Here is a 20,288-nt window from a genome sequence, read left to right on the forward strand (position 1 = left end):
TACAACACACTTGTCCCAGCAGACCTAGGAGTTGGCATATTATTTTTGTCAGGATAAAAGCAAGCTTACCTAACCAGGAGTCCTCCTGCAGCCTGCAGATTCAGTTCCCAGGGCTTTCCCCAGATTTGTTCTAGCAGCTACTTTAGGACGGAGCCCCGAGGCCAGAGCACCGAGCCGGGCACCTCCTTGGGACGCTCCCACCGCGCTCCCGCAGCGCGGCCCCCGCTGCTCCCTGCCTGCCGCCTTCCCTCACGCTCCAAATCCTTCAAGACGGATGGTCCATTCTGCTGTTTGGCAAGCACACAGAAATATGATGTCACCACTGACACCACCGCCACATCGCTGTGACTTAATTCATCAGCTTTCCATCACTACAAGACACAGCTCAAAGTTCGCATTTTGTATCTATGAACTGAAAAACGAATTCAGCAGCCCCGCGCAGCTCCCACGCAGAGCACTGAGAGCCCCTTTCGGTGAGTGACACCATCCTACTCCCGAGGACCTTGAGCTGGAAACCAGAACGTGGTGGAGGAGCCGTGGCCAGTGGAACATGATGGGCACCCAGAGCTACCCAGGAAGCTCCTTCTTGATCCAGTGCCATTCTTCCATCATGCCACTGCAGAAGCCCGTATTATCTTGAATATTTCTCTTATATAGAGAAAAAGGGAGAGAAAATAATCCTGATTCAGCCAGGAAGTTAACAAAGAACTCCTGAATTTTCTTCAGACCGCCCATGTGTTCCTGCTGCCCCTGTTGAGATATCTTTAGTCTGAGCACCGGACTGATGAATCTCAGCACAAGAGGAGGATTTCTGCAGTGAGCTACCTGGGTCGAAGGGCCAGGGTGGCCGTTTGCAGCAGCTCTCTGCCGATCCTGCGGGTGGGAGCAGCCGGCCTGGGGAGGAGGGCACGGAGACGCTGCCCTTGCAGCAAAGCCCCCAAAGCAGGGCAACGCGAGGCAGGGGTATTTCTGACTGCAAAAGGAAACTGCGTGAGGAGCAGCACACACATCCCTACCTATTGAGAGGTGAGGAACTATTCACAAGGAGCAATGGCAGAGAGGAGCCAGAGCCGAGGCAGGAAATGGGCAAGCCAGGAGCGGCTGGCGCAGCCTTTCCTAGAGCTGATGGAGACAGCTCCGTGCTGCGTTCGGTCACTCCTTTCACATTCACATTTCCAATGCTTACCTCATTTTATGCTCGTCTCTGCTTTCCTCTCCTTTCCACCACATTCTCCTACCTTTAAGCCACTTCCAGAACCCTCTTTCCAAAGGTATTAGCAAGGCAGGAAAAGCAAAGGGCCACCCACCATGATAGATGGCCCTGCCTTGATGGCTCTGAATCCCTCTGAATCCCGGCTCCCTTCTCCTCGAGCAGCTCAGCCGAGTTCCATTTGCTAAAAGAAAAAACACAACTATTTCCTGAAGAAAATTGCTCTCTCTGCTTCAGTGCCTTCCTTGGTAATTTATTATCTTCTGTGTAATTTTTTCTTTGCTATTTATTTTTCATTTCCTAAATTATTTCAAATCTTGCAAATTCCAAATATTCCAAAAATTCCAAAAGTCTTTGGATATGTAGCCAGGCCCGGAGCACTCCCGGCGCTGGGAGCTGCTCCTGGCTCCCAGCAAGCTCCGGCAGCAGCCAGAACAGCGTCCTTGCCCAGCTTCCCACAAGGCACTTACTGTAGACTCATATAAAAAAATTAATTATTAAAAAGCAAAACATGTCTTAGAGTTTAACAGCTATGAGAGAGGCTGCTCAGCCACCAAAGGTATGTTTTTAATAATTAATTGCTGTTTTATTTAGCACAGAAGGAACCATCATAAATCAAGATTAAATCCTTGTGTAAAATTGGTTCTTTGAAAAGAGCCAGTCAAAGACTGTGAGATAAAAACAGTGTCATGAGAGGAGAAAGAAGTTCCATAGAAGCCCAACATGAACAGAATGAGAAAAATGTTTTGTTTTTTTTTTTAAACGTACAAAAATGCTCTTCATTTCCATAGTTGCGCCTGTTGGATGCAGCTCTGGTGGGTTTGTGCTGCTTGTCCTGCCACGGCCGCTCTGCGGAATGTCTCTTCCTTCAGGAAGGTAAAGGTGGGAGGACGGGGCAGGGAACATAGTAAATAGCACAGAGAAAAAAAAAAAAAAGAATTTTTCACGATTACCTTCCAGTGCATTAATAAAACCTGCAGATTTCATTCACTCTTGAGAGAAGTAGCATCTCAGAGGTGTTTTGCAATCCAATTACCATAATATCGTATTAGTGCCTAGAACTGAGAGAGTGAAAACATTCGAAAAAAATGAGAGACCAGTTCTGCTGTCCAGCTCCCTTACCCACTTGCCTGGTTCAACTGTGTGGTTACAAACGAGAAATAGGCAGCACATAGCTGTGACTTTGTGCAAGTATCTGTAGCAGAGCTATACATTTTTTAGGTTATATCCCTGCACCCGTTACTCTTCTGCAAGCAGTTTATTCTTTGAGTCCCCCCAAAAGGACCAAAGGATGCCCAGAATTCAAACACCCGCCCCGAGGCGCCACCCAAGCAGCTTCTCGCGTTCAGCAGCCTGGAAGGTACCAGCGACCCTCCTGCTATGGGACGTTCACGCGGCACTGGAGACACAACAGGGAATTTTTAATCCAGACTAGAGATATGCTCTGCAGGCCATGTTTCAACTAAAGCATTCATGGAAATAAGTTTGATTCTGAGTAATTTTATTTTTTTAACCAATCTGCAAAGCCCAGTGCTCAGGTGTGTGTTCTCTGATATTTCTAGGTATTCAGTAAACATTACCATCCCCTTACTGCACTCTTCAAACCAATACAGAAGCCCACAGAGACGGCAAAAAGGGGGGAAATTTTTGAACTTGCTGCTGCCTTGATGTACAAAGAAGCTTTTATTCTTTCGGCTACTCCTTTTGCAGAAGGGTTTAGCAGCAGATCCCAAGGGCACGTGGCAAGGCAGACGTGGGACTGGGATAGTAGGGATGCTGCAGCTGACGGTTCAGCTATAAAAGGCAGAGCTGCCTGGAAGCAGGACTGCAGGGAACGGAAAACACTTGCAGAGCTGCACATCCTACAAGGTCCTCGTCGAAGATCCCCGCACTCCAAGGAAACAGCAGTGGCAGGAGGCATCCAAGCCTGATCCACAAGCTCCGTTTCCTTCCTCACAGGGAACCAGGACAACCCTCACGCCCTCCTGCGGCTGCTTCACCTCGCGGCGGGCAGGGCTTTACGTATGAGATAATTCAGCTCAGGAGAAATAAATTAGAAACACTTGGAAAACAGGGCGTGGGAGCTCTGACTGCCGGAGGGCAGCAGGAAGCACTGAGAAGAACAGCGCGCGTCTCCTGCCATTATTTACCTTGGCCTTCAGCTGGCCATGTGCAGTTGCCAGAGCAACTTCCACAGCGCACAGCACCGGCATGCCACGGAGACTGCTTCTCCCTCAGACACACAGAGAAAACTGGAATGGGCAGAGCTTGTCTTTATATGGAATCCTGGAAAAAGTCAGCTTCAATAGGGGTTTCCTCCTTTTTCTTGGAATAAATAAACAAATCTGAGGAATCTGCTTGTTTTTTGCACTTTGAATTCTCAGTAAATCTTATTCCAACGTGAGCACCCCCTCATCCCCTCTGCTTTCAGATATGGACAATCTAAACACTGCCAAAGACTAAAACAGAAAAATAATAAGCCTGAAAAGTCTGAAGAGGGGAAAAACCAGCAGGTGAGGCAGCAGCAGGGCCAGGTTCTGCAGCCAGAGGCTCCAGAGGTCCATCAAGGTCCTCCAGCCAGAGGTCCATCAAGGACCTGCGTCGTTGATGTCCGAGGGCAGCAGACAGTTGTTAGACTGGTAAGGCAACCAAAGGCTGTAAGGTCGGCATACAACCAAATTCTTTTTGCATTAACCTATCTATAAAGTTACAGAGAAGCGTAAAAGTCATGTGGACATGAGACTCTTCCTAAACCTATCAGTTTCCCACAGATTTGACATAAATTTCAAACTATCCTAAGGAGCTGGGAGCAGCAGCAAAAGGCAGCAGCTGGTTTAGCAGCAAGGCAAAGGCAATTCTCGCAAAATGAAAAACCAAGCTAATAGATCTTAAAAAATTTAGTAAGCTGTAAGCAGCAAAGCTGAAAAGGAAGAAAAGAGCCGACAAAATCAGCCACTCCAAACGGAGTGGAGTTTTCCATGTCCTAACTCACATGGGATTTTGAGGTGGTCTTACAAAAAGAATGTGACCCAAGTCATGAATGGGTTTTAGGACTGGGAATTCAACATATAGCATTGAATATAGCGTCATATAGCGTCAACAATATTGAGTGGGTGGATAATGCCGAGCAACGGGAGCCGAACAACGGCAGCGTCGCAGCCCCTCGAGTTGTCGAGCGGTTTCTGAGCTGTGGCTTGACACAAGCGGGAAGCATCCCGAGCACACAAAAGAAGAGGACGAGGATGAGAGCAATTACAAAGGTCAGCACCACGAGCTGAGGATATACGATTTTATTATATATGATAAAGGTTCGCTTTCCCTAGACTCTTTAAATTTTATTCCCTCACTTTGTGTTTTACATTAGGATCTCAAAGGAGTTTAGAAAAATTAGCTAACCAGAGAGCAGCTGGAGGACAATGATACAGATAATGATTCTGAGGGGTTTGTGTGTATGGAAAACATGGGGTATTTGCTCTTGATGGGCCGCATTTGCTTTTTTTGCTTTTCTTGTTACTTACACCAGGAGCTTCTCTGGAGCTTTCTCCAGGCTCAAAGCTTTGTAATAAATCTCACAGTTTTACGATTTTTTTTCCAAGCCTTACTTTCTGGGACCATGTAACTGTGCAGAACCCTTTCTTCCATATAAAAAAAGCAAGTTTATTATATTTTTCAGTTGTGGGGAACAGCAAAAATAATTAAATAAATAAGCTAAAAAAAAAAGATTTGTAGTTTCATTATTTCTACATTTTTAATTAATATTTTAAAGGGCCTGACTAACAATTTTTGGATGCATGGCCTTGTAATACAGATGTTAGTTTATGTTAGATCATGTCCGCCACAAACACGTTTTTAATGGGTATTTCTACCCAAGTTACAACATTCACCATATTCCAGTACCACTAAGGAAGCAAAGATAACATTATGCAATTTAGGTGGCCAAACGAAGTGCAATATAAAAACAAATGAATGTTTCACAAAGCAGGCCACATGCCAAAAGCTGCTGGCATAGATCACTGCAGGGATAGACATGCAAAAGTGGGAATTAGCTCCTAAGGGAGTGACAAACCTGCAGCAAGTTATTCAGTAAGCTGGGCAGACTTCTGCAGTGAGTCCACGGCAGCCTCAGCTCATCTAAGAGCAACTTCTCCTGTCTCCAGTGGAAGGGAACTCTTCTTCAGTTTGGTTGCGTGTAAAATTGGCAGCAGCAAAGCGAGCTCCAGCACGGCGCAAAGCCTCCCCTTGCTCTTAAACGAGACGGGATCTCCCTCCCGGCAAGCTCTGCTCCTTAAGCCGTCATTCATCTCAGGAGAGGACGGGCGGACGCGGTGCCAGGGACACCTCTCAGCCCCGCTGCAGGAGGGCGCTGGGCTCCCAGGCCGCAGCAGGGACGCCCACCCCTCACCCAGGTTCCTCCTTGTTGAAGGGATGAGGTATCCGTTGGCTTCCCACCACTGCCAGCGAATTCCCAGAGCACTTCTGACGTCTTGCGATGGACGTCACACAGCCAGCACCGCAGCCCTGGTCTCTTTGAGAACGAACATCACCCTTGTACCGGCCGTCTCCTCTGTTGAGCTCCTTCCAGAAAGGTCTCTAATAAGGTGGGCAGGACAGAGGCTTTTAGCAACAAAACTTCCTTTCATACATCAGCCCAGCTGATGTTGCCCTGAGCGGCTTCTGTGCATCTCCTGTAAAACTGATGCTTCATTTCTCAGTCTGAACCTCTGCTATAACCAGAGCTGGGAATCGGCTGCCAGACTTTCAGCAAAACCAGTTGGAAGAAGGCTCTTGTTACAACACTTGTTCCATCAATACTTAAGGATGCCCTTGGGCACAAGCAGTTTTTAAAGAGGTCATCTCCAGAATGGGCGCAGAGAAGGTGGATGAGAGCTCGGAGAAAGGACCAGAGGCAGCACACGTGGCTTCTGGGCCCAAATGAGACATGCAACACACCTGCTTCTCCTGCTTCCCCTTCTAGGCTGCACTGACACATACAATGCAGAATTATCCTCAGAAAAGCTAAAGACTTCCATTTGAATGTGCAGACTTGTTAAAGCAAGTCCGACTTGAAGCCAAGTGAAGCCGACAGCACCTCCTGAAAGGGCCGAGCAGCAGGAATGTGCAGTGCAGCTGCCTCTGCCCGAGCTGGAGGACACCATGGGGCTCCGGCCCTTCCCGAGGTAGAAATTACCCTCCTTGTGCCGTGCAAAATCAATGAAAGTGCTGGAGGGCAGCGTGGCTACCAGCTGAGAAGCACTACAAGTGCTATTTAGTGACAGAAAGGGGACGTTTTTCTGCCTCTAGCTCGCAACGAAGCCGGCACAGGGGCCGCGGGCAGGGCCGGGCCTGTGGAAGAGGCAGCGCCAAGGGAGTCAGAGGGCAACACGCTCGCGGGCTGCGAGGGACCCAGCCGCCCGCCAAAGCCAGAGCCAGCACCTGCCAGAGCAAGGCAGGACCACCTAACACTGAACAGGGCCCTCGGGCTCATCTCACGCGAGCATCGCCCCTCTGCCGACCAGTGCGAAGTTATCCCGTGCCCTTTTCTCCAGGCACGCGCTGACCTCTTAGCAATGCTTTCCAGCAGAGTCCTTGGAAATGGCCATGAGGAGGAAGATCCATTTTTTGAAGGAGTTGCAAACCAAGTGGGATTCCTGAACCTGTCCAGTTGGCTGAGCCTAATCTCATGGAAGCAGCTGCAGCCACATCGCGATCTGGAAAGCGCTGTGCTTGAGTGCCCACATGAAATAGCAGGAGGATGCCGCTTTCTCTGGACAACTACAGGTAATCACCAACTATAGCAGCTTCTTAGAGATGCAACAGTACTGGTTAAGGAATAAACACCATAGAAACTTTTTCTTTAACCTTTTAACACACTCAAAAAAAGTGAAAAGAGCACAGGAAGACAGTAAATAGTTCGGAGAGGGCAGCAACTCTGACAAGTCAAACTAGCCCTTCTACAGAACTGCCTTTCGTCTAGGTGTTGACCACCTGCTGCACTAATGTCGCAGCACAGCCGGAGAGCGCACAGATGACTAAGAAAAGGAAGGACAAGTTCATTTCTTGGCTCTGAAATGTGCAGAGAAGTCTGAAAAAGTGAACCTCTGGGGCCATCCTGCAAGCCAGACAATGTCTTTGTTTGCGGGGCCTTATTTATGACTTTTGTGCACTTCCAACATCCTTACTCAGATGAAGAAACTTTGGAGATTTTCATCTTCTTTAGAAATCTGGAGTATAAATCAGTTTGAAAGGGTCAAAAATCAGTTTGAAAGGGTAAAACTTCAGTGCTCTGGGTCTGCAGAAGCTTTCAAGCTAAAACATACAGCACTTCTCAATTAATTCCTGGGCGCACACGGGGTGCATGAACCCTTCTCTTCCTTCCTCTGTGCACAATGAGTGCAATCTTCACACTCTAAAATCACCTAAACTTGGTCAATATTCATGTTTTATAATTACTTTGACATGTTGAAGATAAAGGTAACACTGTACTGACAATCTCCCCAGGTCAGGTTGGAAGTCCTGTGGCCAAACACCAATGCATTAACAAGCAAAGCACCATAAAATTTAAGATTTACAACAGTCTCATCACACCAGGCCAAGCAACAATAGCATTAGGAGGTCATAGTTTGACTGCTTCACCATGAAATTTCATAGGACCAATAAAACAGAAAGCTCGGGCTGAAAACAATGTCCGTGCTGCTTTGGGGCAAGAATGCCTTTGTTTCCTCACCCTGTATGAACTATTGCATCTTGCACCCCCCTCCTGTAAGAGGATTCCTGTCTCCAAAAACTCTTTCAGTCCATGAATCCATTGGGCCCCTCTTCTTTCCACACCTCGGGCTGTATCAGGCCTTACCCATTCATTCTGGTGCCCACAGTCGGAGTGGTTCTCTCCTAACCAAAAATCTAACCCTTGGTCCTATATTGGACATTTCCTGTATGGGATAGCCAAAAATCCAATACAGGATCCAAGGGAGGCAATATTAATGATTGAAAGGAAGCAAAGGCAACCTTTCCTGCTCAAAAGAACCAAACAATTACGCTACTGCTAGTCACGAAGAAAGAGGAAATTACAGAGAGCCCCGGGGCATGGAGTGCTCGAATCACCCCAGCTGTTCTCCAATTCCGAGATGAAAGGTTTGAAATGTTGCCCTCCTCGCAGCAGTGGCCGGACGAGGCAGACAGCCACGCTGGGAAGGGCTCCCTCCCACACAGGAGGAGCAGCAACTTTTATCTCTGGTTTCCGTCTCCATGAGAGTAAACTTTTGTGGGGAAGGGAGGGATTTAAAATGAAAATTCCCTGATGTTAACACAGGTACCCTTGTCCCTTGGAAACCAGGGAGAAGGAACCGCAACGCCTAGCAGGGGCATTCGGGATGTCCCGATGGACTTCCCACCATATCCTGTGGGCTCCCCGGCCTGTGGACTGACTCTACTCACCTCCTTCTTACTTCTCTTATACAGGAACTTTCCGAAATCCGCTGCTCACAGTCGTGCTCTGTGGGAGAAGGGGAGGGCAGCTTCATTTTAGGGATGCAATCAGCCAAGATGACCAGAACTCACTGTGTCTACCAACGTGCTATGAAGTCAGGGAGCATGGATGGCAGACACTCGGAGTTCCGTTTTCTGTCCTTGCACATCCTCTCCAGCCTGCAGTCAAATGGGGATGAGGACCCGAGTGGGCAGAGGAATCAGAAACTTTCTTGTCTCACATGGATTTGAAAACGGGAGGGAAGAGGGGTTGTTCTGCTATTCTGTGTATTTTTTTTAATCCCTCCATAAACCTCATCTATTTATTTCACAACTAATTTAAGGGTCTCTTTTTCACTCCCTCCTCCTGTAATCTATTATTTCTAGAGTATCCTGCTCCTTGGTACAACACGCTCCTCCAGGCAGGACTCCGTTTGCTTCTCAAGGTTGCCGTGCCATATCCTAAAACAAGCCTCCCTTCTCCTTGGGTCAGGCATCATTGTTTTCCCTAGGAAAGCCCTCATCCTGTTTCTTTCTTGCATCTTTCAATTGCTGATTAACAAGTAACTACTCTCACTCTTGTTAATAAATAATAAATAGGCCTATTTATTCCCAGAACACTGTAGATCAGGATGAGACTGTAAATTTCCCCAAGCAGGAATCTGCCTAACTTGTGTGTCCTGAAAAATGTAGCTTGGGCCACACCGATTACTTCAGCGAGTCAGGTAGGAAGAGAGAAAAGGCTCGTAAGGTAAGGGGGAAAAAAGGGAAAACAAAGAGCAAAGAACGAGGAAACGATGGGAAGAAAGGAGAAATGAAGGGAAAAGGTTTGCTGGAGAGTGGGAAGAGAGCGCGCTAATATATTTGATGAAAATGCAACATTAGCAGGCACAGTATGATTTGACAAGTGTGAACAAGCCCACAGCAATGTTAAAAAGCACTACATCTGGCAATGTGTCAGTTCTTAAGGAACTTTCCTGCTCCTCCTGTAGGTGGGATTCCACTTCCTTGATATTCCCGCACACCCACCGCTAAGTTGCTTGCGTCTACAGGAATACATTTGTAGAGGAAGAGTGGACAGAAAACAGATATAAACTGGTAGCAATTAAAGGTACCATCACCCTCTCCCTGCCTATGTTACCTCTTACGGAAGGAAAGACCGGCAAAACAGAGCAAAACACCGAGAAGCAACTGAACGCAGGGAATCATCTAAAACAGAGAAGTTGAGGTTAAACATATGGCATTTAACCTACCTATCCCTTGCGTATATTACTTTTACTCTGGCAAATATATAGCAATGAGATCACTTGTCTTTTGGCACACTGCAGCCGTTTGGGGCACTACGTTCGGCAGCTGCAGAATCTCAACTAGAGCAGGACGAGCTACGTGCAAGGAATGGTTAAAATTCCCTCTAACAACTTTCTTCGGGGACCCGTGTTGATTTTTTTTAAAGGAAGCGAGGCAGTCCCCCTGTTACTATCTGATAAGCTGTGTGCAGATCCGCATACAGATTTGCTTGCAAGACTCCTCGGCACCTTATTAGTATGCACATACGCACATATACATATACACTTGATACACTTGCTATTTTTATGGAGGTATAACCCGAGTCTTGCCACATGTTCATAGTTTTTAGCAGTCTATCCCCTGAGTTCTCTTTATTCAGGGTTCAAGCATTCTTGTGTATCTTAGCTCTGCTCAGGCACAGCATTTTGTTCTCCTCCTGCCGCGTGCCCAACGGGGGGGCATTCTGCGGTTCCTGCAGGTCTCACCCCGATACCTCAGCAGTAACGAGAGACCTCTGCATTTAATAACATGCATTACCCAATCTCCCAGGAGCTCTGATTTTAGAGGCATTAGGGAAGCAAAATATGAGTCTTCAATAGTTCTTTCTGCACGACTTGCATTTAATACTGCACACTGACAAATTAACGCAAAGCAGGGCAACACAAACTGCCTGTTACTTATCAGCCCTTTGCTCCTGTATGGCTACTATAAGCAGATTGTTGTTTATTCTGATATGCTAAACGATTTGGAAACGATCAGTGACTTGGAGGGAAGCGATAAGAAAGGAAATTCCCAAGATCTTGAATGTCGGTATGAATTCAGGCCCACATTAACAGGTGCAAGGACTGACGGTTTGGGCAGATTTATTCATTCTCTCAGTGGGACTGTGCTGACCTATACCTCGGAAAATCACCGTCTCATAAAACAGACTTATCAGATTAACAAACAACAACAGCAGCAGTTTCTTTGTAGCCTGCACCATGTGTCCCGTGCTGCTGAGCAGCTCGTCCAAGTACTTTTGTTTTGACAATAAAACGGCCCCCATGGCAACTCCGTCTGATGTCACCGACCCGAGGAGCATGAGGTCATAAATCCTTCAGAGGAACGACTAAAGCCACAAAGGAAGCCCCAGAGTTTACATATGTGTGCTTGGGGCTAATATTGGCTTCTCTGTGCTATAAGACTTAGTTCTTAGTTTCACTCTTCTTTCCTTTTTTTTTTTTTTTTTTTTTTTTTAAGAACAGTGGAAAGATTTGTCCCAGGAATTTCCTGTTGGCTCCTGCCCAGGAAGCCAGGAATGCCAACAATACCGTGAACAATGCAAGTCCCTCCTAAGCCGGCTCCAAGCAAGCTTCGAAGTTTCCCTGGGACTTGGCTGGAATACGACAAGGCTCTGGAGAGGTGACGGGGCTTCATACGCAGAGGCTTGGGCAGCACATTTTGGCTCTCCTGGTCCTTCCCCCTCCTCTAGGCTCCGGGTTCTGGGAATTGGACAGTTCATGCTGTTGAAATAAATGTGCGACCACGTCTCCGCGAGGAAGGTTTCAAGCAAGCCGTTCTGCGAGGAAAGGCCGCGGGGCGGCGCGGGCTGCGCCGCGGTACGGGCCGTAGCGGAGAGGAGCCTGCGGGACACGAGTTACGGCCCTGCTCGGCCCCGGGCACGCCAGCTCTCGTCACCCACGGAACAGGCCAAAGCTTTGCTCCCCTACAATCTGCCTCGTTGAAAGATCTATAAAATATCTATACTCTTATCCATACCCCAACACAGGACTGGGAGCACGTCCAATCTCTGCGGGACATCGGTTTGACATGAAGAACTGCCCACGCACATGCGCACGCACGCCTACACTTGTGTTTTCTTTCCCTCCATAGCTTGGCAGAACCTGAGCCTTTTCAGCCTTGCAGTGGTAACCACTGCCTCTTACTGTACCTTAAGGACATATGGACCAGAGACAGAAATGAGACATGTAGAATTAACTCCAGACCATACACAGATGTTACAAAATCTTCCTAAGACCTCAGGCCTGCCCTGTCAAGAGAACCAGGCATCTACGAAGCAGTTCATGGAGTTTAAATAAGGTACTAATTAGCAAGCCCAGGGACAGCCTGCCAAGGAGAAAGACCAGCCACAGAGAGACCTCACTGGACTTCCACGTCATCTGGATGTGCTTTTAGGAATTTCTTAATTTCCTTTATATATTAATGTATATTTAAGAGCACTTGTGTGCTTTTCACAGTTTTCATGCCAGGATCACAGAAAATATTAGAACGGATTCCTAACTTAGACTTTGCTCTTGTGTGAGGAATCACAGGGAAGAGGCCCTGCGAGACAGAGATGCAGGCTGTGGAACACAGAGCTGCAATGCACAAAAACTGCTTCACTGTCAAGTCCAGAATTTATGAGTGAGCACTCAAAAAGATATTTGCTTAGCTCAAGAGACTACTTTTAAACTCTTTGCTTTTAAAACTCCTTTAAATTACTTCCTTTAGCCTAAAGAGCACACTGAGGTTACAGTTCAAGCTTCTCCCTCAGCTCAGAAAAGTAGAAGCCTACTCTTCATATAATAAAATAGATTTCACATCTTTGCACTTTAGGAGTCGGATTTTAGAAGGTACAACAACTATCCTGAGACTCCATAAAACTCCGAGAGCTGGCAGTGCTGTGCTCGGGACAGGAAGCAATGAAGGACAACACTTCCACTCACAGCTCCAGGGAGGATTTAGGCAGAACACAGTTACTGGAGCACGAACCCCTACGGGGCTGCTCGTGAACATGCTCCCTCTGCAAGGAAGAGGTCCCTTATGCCTCCTACGATAGGAAGCGTTATTGTAACTATCAGGCGTGTACTACGCTATGAGGAAGCGGTGAGAGCCCCTGCCCGCTCGGGCCTCTGGAGGCAGCGCTGGGCCCCGGGCAGAGGCCTCTGTGGGCAAGAGCCTCTGCTGCAGCTCGGCCGCCCGCGCTCACCAGGGACACAGCGACAGGGCACAGGGCAGCCTGGGCGGCAGCAGCACCCCGGCCGCAGCGGCCGCGCTCACAGAATGGCGAGGTGGTGGCACGTGCAGGGCCCCGGCTGCTCGGCCAGGCTGCTCAGTCAAGAAGCGACGCCGCACGGCCCTGGGACACACACTGCTAAACGCGCTGGTGGCTGCAAGCGCAGCCAGGGCCGCTACCGCCCTGCAGATGCTGGCAGAAGAGCATCAGTACTGGTGACGAGCCGAGAGTGCGACGTATGTATATGCACACATGTACATGTGGGCATGGAAACCACCACAAAAATGGCTGCATTTTCAAAACCATGATATACATTTCAAATCATTTCATAAAATAGCTTTACACTTCACTGCTAGTGTGCACCAAGCTCTTCCCATACCATTCACAGCATAGTTACTATAGTAACTAATGCATTTCAAAAAGGAGAAAAGTAAAAGAAGCTAAGAAAAGATAAAAAAAAGATAAAAAAAAAAAAACAAAAAAACAAAGGAAGTGCCTTAAAAAAAATCCACACAATGGGAGGAAGGCACACATTTCTGGCCATTCCTTTGGAATTACAAGTACCATCTCACCAAGAGTGTTGTCACCAGGACATAAACTACCTGCTTGGCCAAACCATGCTATGGCCCTGCAGCTTCCAGACACACCTGAAGTTCAGGAAATAAAGATTTTTTTTCCTTCCAGCTAGTAGATCAGCATGCAGAATGGCACAAGGCATTTCTTCCATCCTCTATTTATTATTGCAAATATTTAAAAATCTTGAAAATTCCTGTAGTTTGCATCTAATGGAATGCTCATCTTGGGAGGGGAGATCACTTTCCCAAACCCATGACTAGTCTATTTCAAATTTTATGTGAAGACTTCAGGAGAGAAGCATGAGAGTTACAGATCAGCACCCAGAATGTAATTGAAACTATATAATACTACATACTAAAGACAAGAAAAATCAATCAGCGAAAAGTAAGGCTCTTAGAAGGCCAGGATTTAAAGAGGTGGGATCCTACCTATGTGTATGTGTATATTCATAGAAGGCAGAGCCTGAATTTCTGCAATCTGGTGCAATCAAATATTCACATAAAATTATTCCCCAGGCACCACATTCACTCCCATTCCCATCATACAGCTATACAATGTAAACTAGTTGTACGATAGTAAAATCACATACAAAAAAAACAAAAATTAAAGACCTTCAACTAATTCAGCATTTGACTGCTTAAGGAAGCCCCCGATAACCTGCTTCTGCAGTTCTCTCTTCTCAAGTTTGTTTGATACTGCTTTCTTCATAGGAAGGCAACTGTTCACTCTTTTTGGTATAAATATTACTCTGTTCACTGGTGTCTTCATGAAGAAGTCAGGAAAAGCCACTGTCCACAGGACAATTATTCAGAGGATGCTTTCTGCAAATCACATTTTCCAAACACTTCATAGAGCAGGTTCAAAGGAGTAAGGATGGTTTCTGCTACATCTCCAGGCTCTGGATAGGTCCAGCCATTGATAAATGGTTCAAAACGTGCCACACGTCAACCACAATAAGCTATTCAATGGGGCGCTCAGTAGGTGAGAGCACATGGAGAACTGCCATCACAATCAGTTCAATAACGAAAATGTTTGTGAGTTCTTTAGATTTTTTCTAAGTTTTTTTCAAATATTATGCAAACCTGAAAAAAACTACTGAAGTTCAAAGATAAGGCTTTTGCCACTCATTCTTTTGGCTGGCTACAATATGTGAGGCAACTATAAAGTGCAGCTGCACGTACCAAACCCACGCATCTCACTAACGACTACGTAAGTCAACATTAAACAACAGGAGGAGGGAAAAATACACAGAAATATAACTCGTATCCCCTTGCTCGCCCACCTTTATCCTGAATCTGTGCTGCATTTTAGAATTTTAGAGAGAAAGAAGCAGAAAATCTTTATCAGCCGAACTAAACTATACAAAAAGCACCAAACAAAACCTTCCAAGCTTCTCTCAGTGAACCTGAACCGACAGGTTCACCTGTATTCCTCATTCCTTTTGATTTTCCCCTTCCCTCAACACAGAGAAAAGACACCACATGCACTTCAGACAGTCTAATATTTTTTTAATCAAAAGGAAATTAAAGACAAGGCAATGATGTACATTCCTTCTGGGGAAAGCAGAAGCCTCGTTCCTATCCTGTCTTAAAATAGCCTGATTGAACTGCAATATTTGCATTACAATTCTGGGTCAGCTGCACCATGGGATTATGCGTGCAGATCAGAAGGGTGTTTAGTTTTTATTTTCAGCCTTGTAGATTTTTCACATTATATCCATTCTGCTGCACATTCCTCCTGATAACATCTATCAATGCAGTCTGGAAGAGTGGGAGAGCTTCACTTCCCTGGATATTTGAAGTAGGGAAGATCGCCTGCGGCGCTTTGATCCACTGGAAGTGGAAACCTTTGCTGCAGTGTATCAGGTGTCAAAGCAGACAAAAGAGCCTTTGATTCTTTTGAAACATTGATTCAGATTCTGATAGTCTCTACTTCGGTATTAAATCAGAGAATTCTTCACAGAATTACTCTGGATTTCAGGTGGAAAATACAAAAAGAGAACCAAGTCCTGCTGATGAGGTGCCGCCTGCTGAAGAGCCCTCCCTGCTGAACGAGCATCTACCGCGGCTCAGCAGAAGCATCCAATTAATTCCACTTTCTTCGCATGTTGTATGTCCAATTCTTGAATATATTCTTAATCAAAATAATTTGCCAACCTCTTCGCTGGAAAATTCTTGATGAGCTGGCAGCCCTTCTGCTGGACTGTTCATACTCATGGTTCAGGTCGGGCTGCAGAGCTGCCCAGATCCCGCGTTCCCATTTTCCTTCGGCCGCGGTGGCTCCATGGGGTGCTGGATCTCATACAGGCTGATCTTCACAGAGGCATTTCTCACTCACCGCCCTGGCAATCTGTGTGCAAGACCAGGAGGACTTACCTCAAAAGGGATTTTTAAGTTTTAATTAAAGCTTTTTAGAAATATTTGTTCCAAGGGACTGCAAGAATATGAAATCCTATCTGCTGTGCACTGAAAAATTACAAGAATTGAAGACAGAAAAGACTATCTAGCCCATAACCCTGGTCAGTGCAGCAGCTAGCGTATTCTGAGAACGTTATTCAGTCTCAGTCAGTGGCTGTACTTCTATCATATTTCTTAGAAATGTGCTCCTCTGTGCGCTGACTCACAGGCAAGAACAAATTTCATCATCTCATTTTACCTCACCAAATTACACTCCTTTGTATCATCTTTAATGGTTTTTCCCTGGAGTTTTTCCGCAGGGTTTTATGCTGCATGTTCTGGGTTTTATTTTGCAGTCTCACAGCATCTGTGACCTTCTGAAACATTTCTGTCTTGTATTTCTCTTCCAAACCGTACTTTTACAGAACTTAAAAGTACTTAAAAGAAAACTCCTTTGATTTGCCTGCGTGAATCAAACCTCCAGATATTTCACCCTTCGTGTTGATTTTGATACGCGTCTCTCCTGCTCCATAGAAGATTCCCCACGCTGGAACGCGCACGCATGCCCAGAGCACACATTTTAGGAGGGAAGCACTGGGCAGGATCAGACCAGTGCAAATGGAACACGAGCTTTCCCAGGAGGAGTCAGTATTCCTGAATCTGCTCCACTGAAAGAGATGTTTTCATTTCACCGGATAGTTTATTTTTAACACATGCCTGTAACTTCAAAGGGAACCTTCTGGGGTACCCACCTTCCTGTTTGAAGGGATGAAAAGAGTAGGATTTATTTTGATAGCAATTTTCCCCCCCATTATTTAGCATAAGGGAAGTCTAGAAATGTCCGAGCAGTTGATGAACTGTAATTACTTACAGGATTAATAATACATGTGTACATGCCATTATTTGGTTTTTCCTGCACTATCTTTATTGACGTACAGATGCGTGGGAATTTCACTCATTGATTTCTATACTGCATGTGTCATGCAAACAAAGAGCAAAGAAAAGCACCACTGCCCCAGTTTCACGGCCTCAGAAGATGTTCCATTTTCTGTAGCACAAAATTCTGAGTGAGAAGCTATCATAACATCAACACAACCTACACTAAATTGAGGAAATGCTGGCTAATAGCCCCTAAAATCTAACTTTTTTTGGAAAAAAAAAAGCTCAAATTCTTCGTCATTTATTATTTGTTTATGCGCTACAGAGAACTAAATGGCCTTAGTACAATCAGCTTTTATAGGCTATTGAAACCTAAATGTTCAAAATCACCAAACTTTGCTGACAATTATTTCTTCCACCTAAACTCCAGCGTCCTCTCCCCCTCTCTCTGCAGCAGTCTGTGCTTCGAGTATCTTCTAGACATGCAGTCTACATTCTGTAAGAACACGGAAGTTTGTATCTGTGAGCTGCCTACACACACGGACAGCACAGCCCTCTACTACTTCCCTCTCCCTCTGCCTCACGCACACGGCTGCCATGCTGGCACCCCACGTGGAAACACCACGTTACCTCCTCAGCAGGCAACAGTAGCAGCATTTCACCTGTATTAATGATGTATATGAAACATCTTGCACTGTGACTGAGCAAAACAGTGCTTCACACCTGTAAGTTACTGAGAGAGGAATATTGCAGAGCTAAACACAGCGACAGTGTGAACAAGCCCAGGGCAACACACAGATATCTCGCTTCCTTCACAGCAGCAGCCGTAGCAGAGAGGCCGGCCCAAGAGCATCATCAGGTTCCGTATGCTGCCTACGAGCAAGACATTCCCGAGTACCTTTGTATAGTTTAATATTATTTAATGTTATTGTTGCTAATGTGGCACATAACCATTCAGAAGCATGGATGTTGTTGTTGTTGTTGTCATTACCACCATCGGGTTTTTCWGTTTGGCAGTTTCATTATTTACTCTTCATTTCGAATGGGGTTTGAAAGGAATATGATGTGCATTCCTTCGTGAACTGCCCTTGCCTTAAGTGCCTCAGTCCAACACTTGGTGGGGTGATTTGGTACTTAACCTTCACTCCCTCTGCTGGTTCTCAGGCTTCAGAGCAAAGRCACTATTTTGCTTAGATCCTAAAAAAACAAAATGTGTTCATGATTATTCTCATATAAAAATAATGGCATAATTTAAAGGAAATTCTTGAGACACTGAAACGGTTCTAGGCAAACTGCAGGAGTCAACAATTTAAACTACTCATTGCCAGACTCCAACCTCATGTCACGGTGGGCACTTTAGGCTATCTGAGTTTTACAAAGCAGCAAATAAACTTGACAGAGCAATAACCAAGATTCTCAAGATCCTTTGGACAAGATCAGCAAAGGTTATGGTTTTAAAGAGATACTTATGAAAAGTGGATGATGAACAAGGCAACAGAACACAGAACCAATTAATCCAATGAGTAGTAATGAGAGGTCAAACTGAAAGATGCAGCTGTGCAGGCCTACAAAAAATGCTGCCATCAGCAAGCGGGATCTCCTCCAGAATTCATTATTTCTAGCTTGTTTTCTGTAGTAACTATGCAGCATATAGTGCATATAAACAGAAGTGCATATATGCATATAGAGCATATGAAAGGAAGGTTACTCTCAACAGTTTTGTAGCATTATGCAAGAAGTTCAATCTTACTCTCTGCATGTAAAATACAAAGGCTGTTTTTGACCTTACAGCCAGCTCTTCTGCTCTTCCATCATCACAGCTGACACAACTGACAAGTTTATCTCTCCTAGCAGTAGCCTCCTTAGCTCAGCAATGGCTGCTGACAAGTATCTGTCTGTCTTCAAAGCAAGCTGAAGACTTGCTTTGCTGAAGTGTTTTCTGAAAAATCCTGTCTGGAGCAATCAAGGGATTTTGTATTCAGCCAGATGACTCTGGTTGTCTAGTTTCTGTTTCTGTTTCTGAAATCCTTCATGACCCACTGCCATCTCCTGCAGCGAGACGGGTTCCTCCAAAGGTGCCTGCAAGCGGACCTGGGAATGCACTGGCGACTCTGCAAGAAGCACTGGCCTGTCTAAACCCTCCTAATAAGCACCTTGAGGACATGCACAGCCCCCTCAGACTCTGCCAGGTCCGTATCAGTAATTCCATATAAAAAAAAAGATGACTTTAGATGAAGACAGTCTGTTACAACGATTCTGTAGCAAAATCTACAAGCAACCTGATAGCTAAAAGGAAAAGCTCAAAAAGAAGCAATTAACACCTCCTAATCATTTAAAATTCCCAGCTGCTCCTCCTGGGTGGTCTGTCTCCAAATGCCAGTATGCAGAGATGGTAAGAGTTGAAACACTGGAAAAATGGTCACCCGCAGCTACAGTGATCAGTAAGAGCAGCAAAGCTGCAAGCAGCTGCAAATCTGGGCGCCATCCYGAGGTGCCTACAGACTAAGGTTGGCATAAGGAAAAAGAGAGCCCACGTGCTCAGCTCAGAGCAAAGCAAAATCCGTGCCTGCACACACATGGATGACACAAAGCACTGCTGGAAGATAATGAATACGAAATATTTTAAGGAATCTGTGAAGATCTTTCTTTTTCTATCCTTTTTTTTTTTCAGGTGCCCCAAGAAGCCACCTTTCCTCAGGGTTTCGGAGGCTTTTCTGGTCACAGAATCAAAGAGTCACAGAATAATTCAGGTTCAAAGGAACCTCTGGGGATGGCCTGATGCTCCAGCCCCTGATGACCCTTGCAGCCCTGTGCTGGACTCTTTCCTGTAGCCCCATGTCCCTCTTGCCCTAGGGAGCCCAGGCCTGGACGCAGCACTGCAGATGTGGCCTCTCCAGGGCTGCGTGGAGGGGAGGGAGGGTCCCCTCCCTCGGCCTGCTGGCAACACCCGTCCTAATGCAGCCCACTCTTCCTAATGCACTAGGTCTGCTCGTGATTTTGGAGGACATCCATTTCAGTGAGTGCTGGAAAGTACCTGGGATGATTTTGGAAACAGTCCTTATTGTTGATCCCGGGGTTGAGTTGCTTTGTAAGATAATCATGCATTAAATAAGAGTCTGGTTTAGGAGTATTATTAATATTCCTCACATTAATTTCATCTGGCAGGTCAGTGTCATCAGCCGACTGCAATGGCTGCTCCTGCAAGGTGACCTTGTGCTCTTCTAGCTGCTAAGTGCAAGTAACACAACCTCTGCAAAAGTGCACAGCATGGCTGAGAAAGCCACGAGAGAGCTTGAACTGCCACCAGCAAGAGCTGAGGAGCTTCCGCTGTAAAATGCTAAGCTCCCTTGCTGTAAAAAAGCTATCAAACTGCCCTCCCAGAGAAACAAAAYGTCCTGTAGGACACCATCCCCATGCATGAGTAGGGAGAAAAAGTTCGTCACTTCTATGGGCCAACCAGGTCCACAGGCCACAGATTCTG

The sequence above is a fragment of the Nothoprocta perdicaria genome, unplaced genomic scaffold (assembly GCF_003342845.1).
Source record: "Nothoprocta perdicaria isolate Ctin4 unplaced genomic scaffold, notPer1 scaffold_317, whole genome shotgun sequence".
Taxonomy (NCBI): Eukaryota; Metazoa; Chordata; class Aves; order Tinamiformes; family Tinamidae; genus Nothoprocta; species Nothoprocta perdicaria.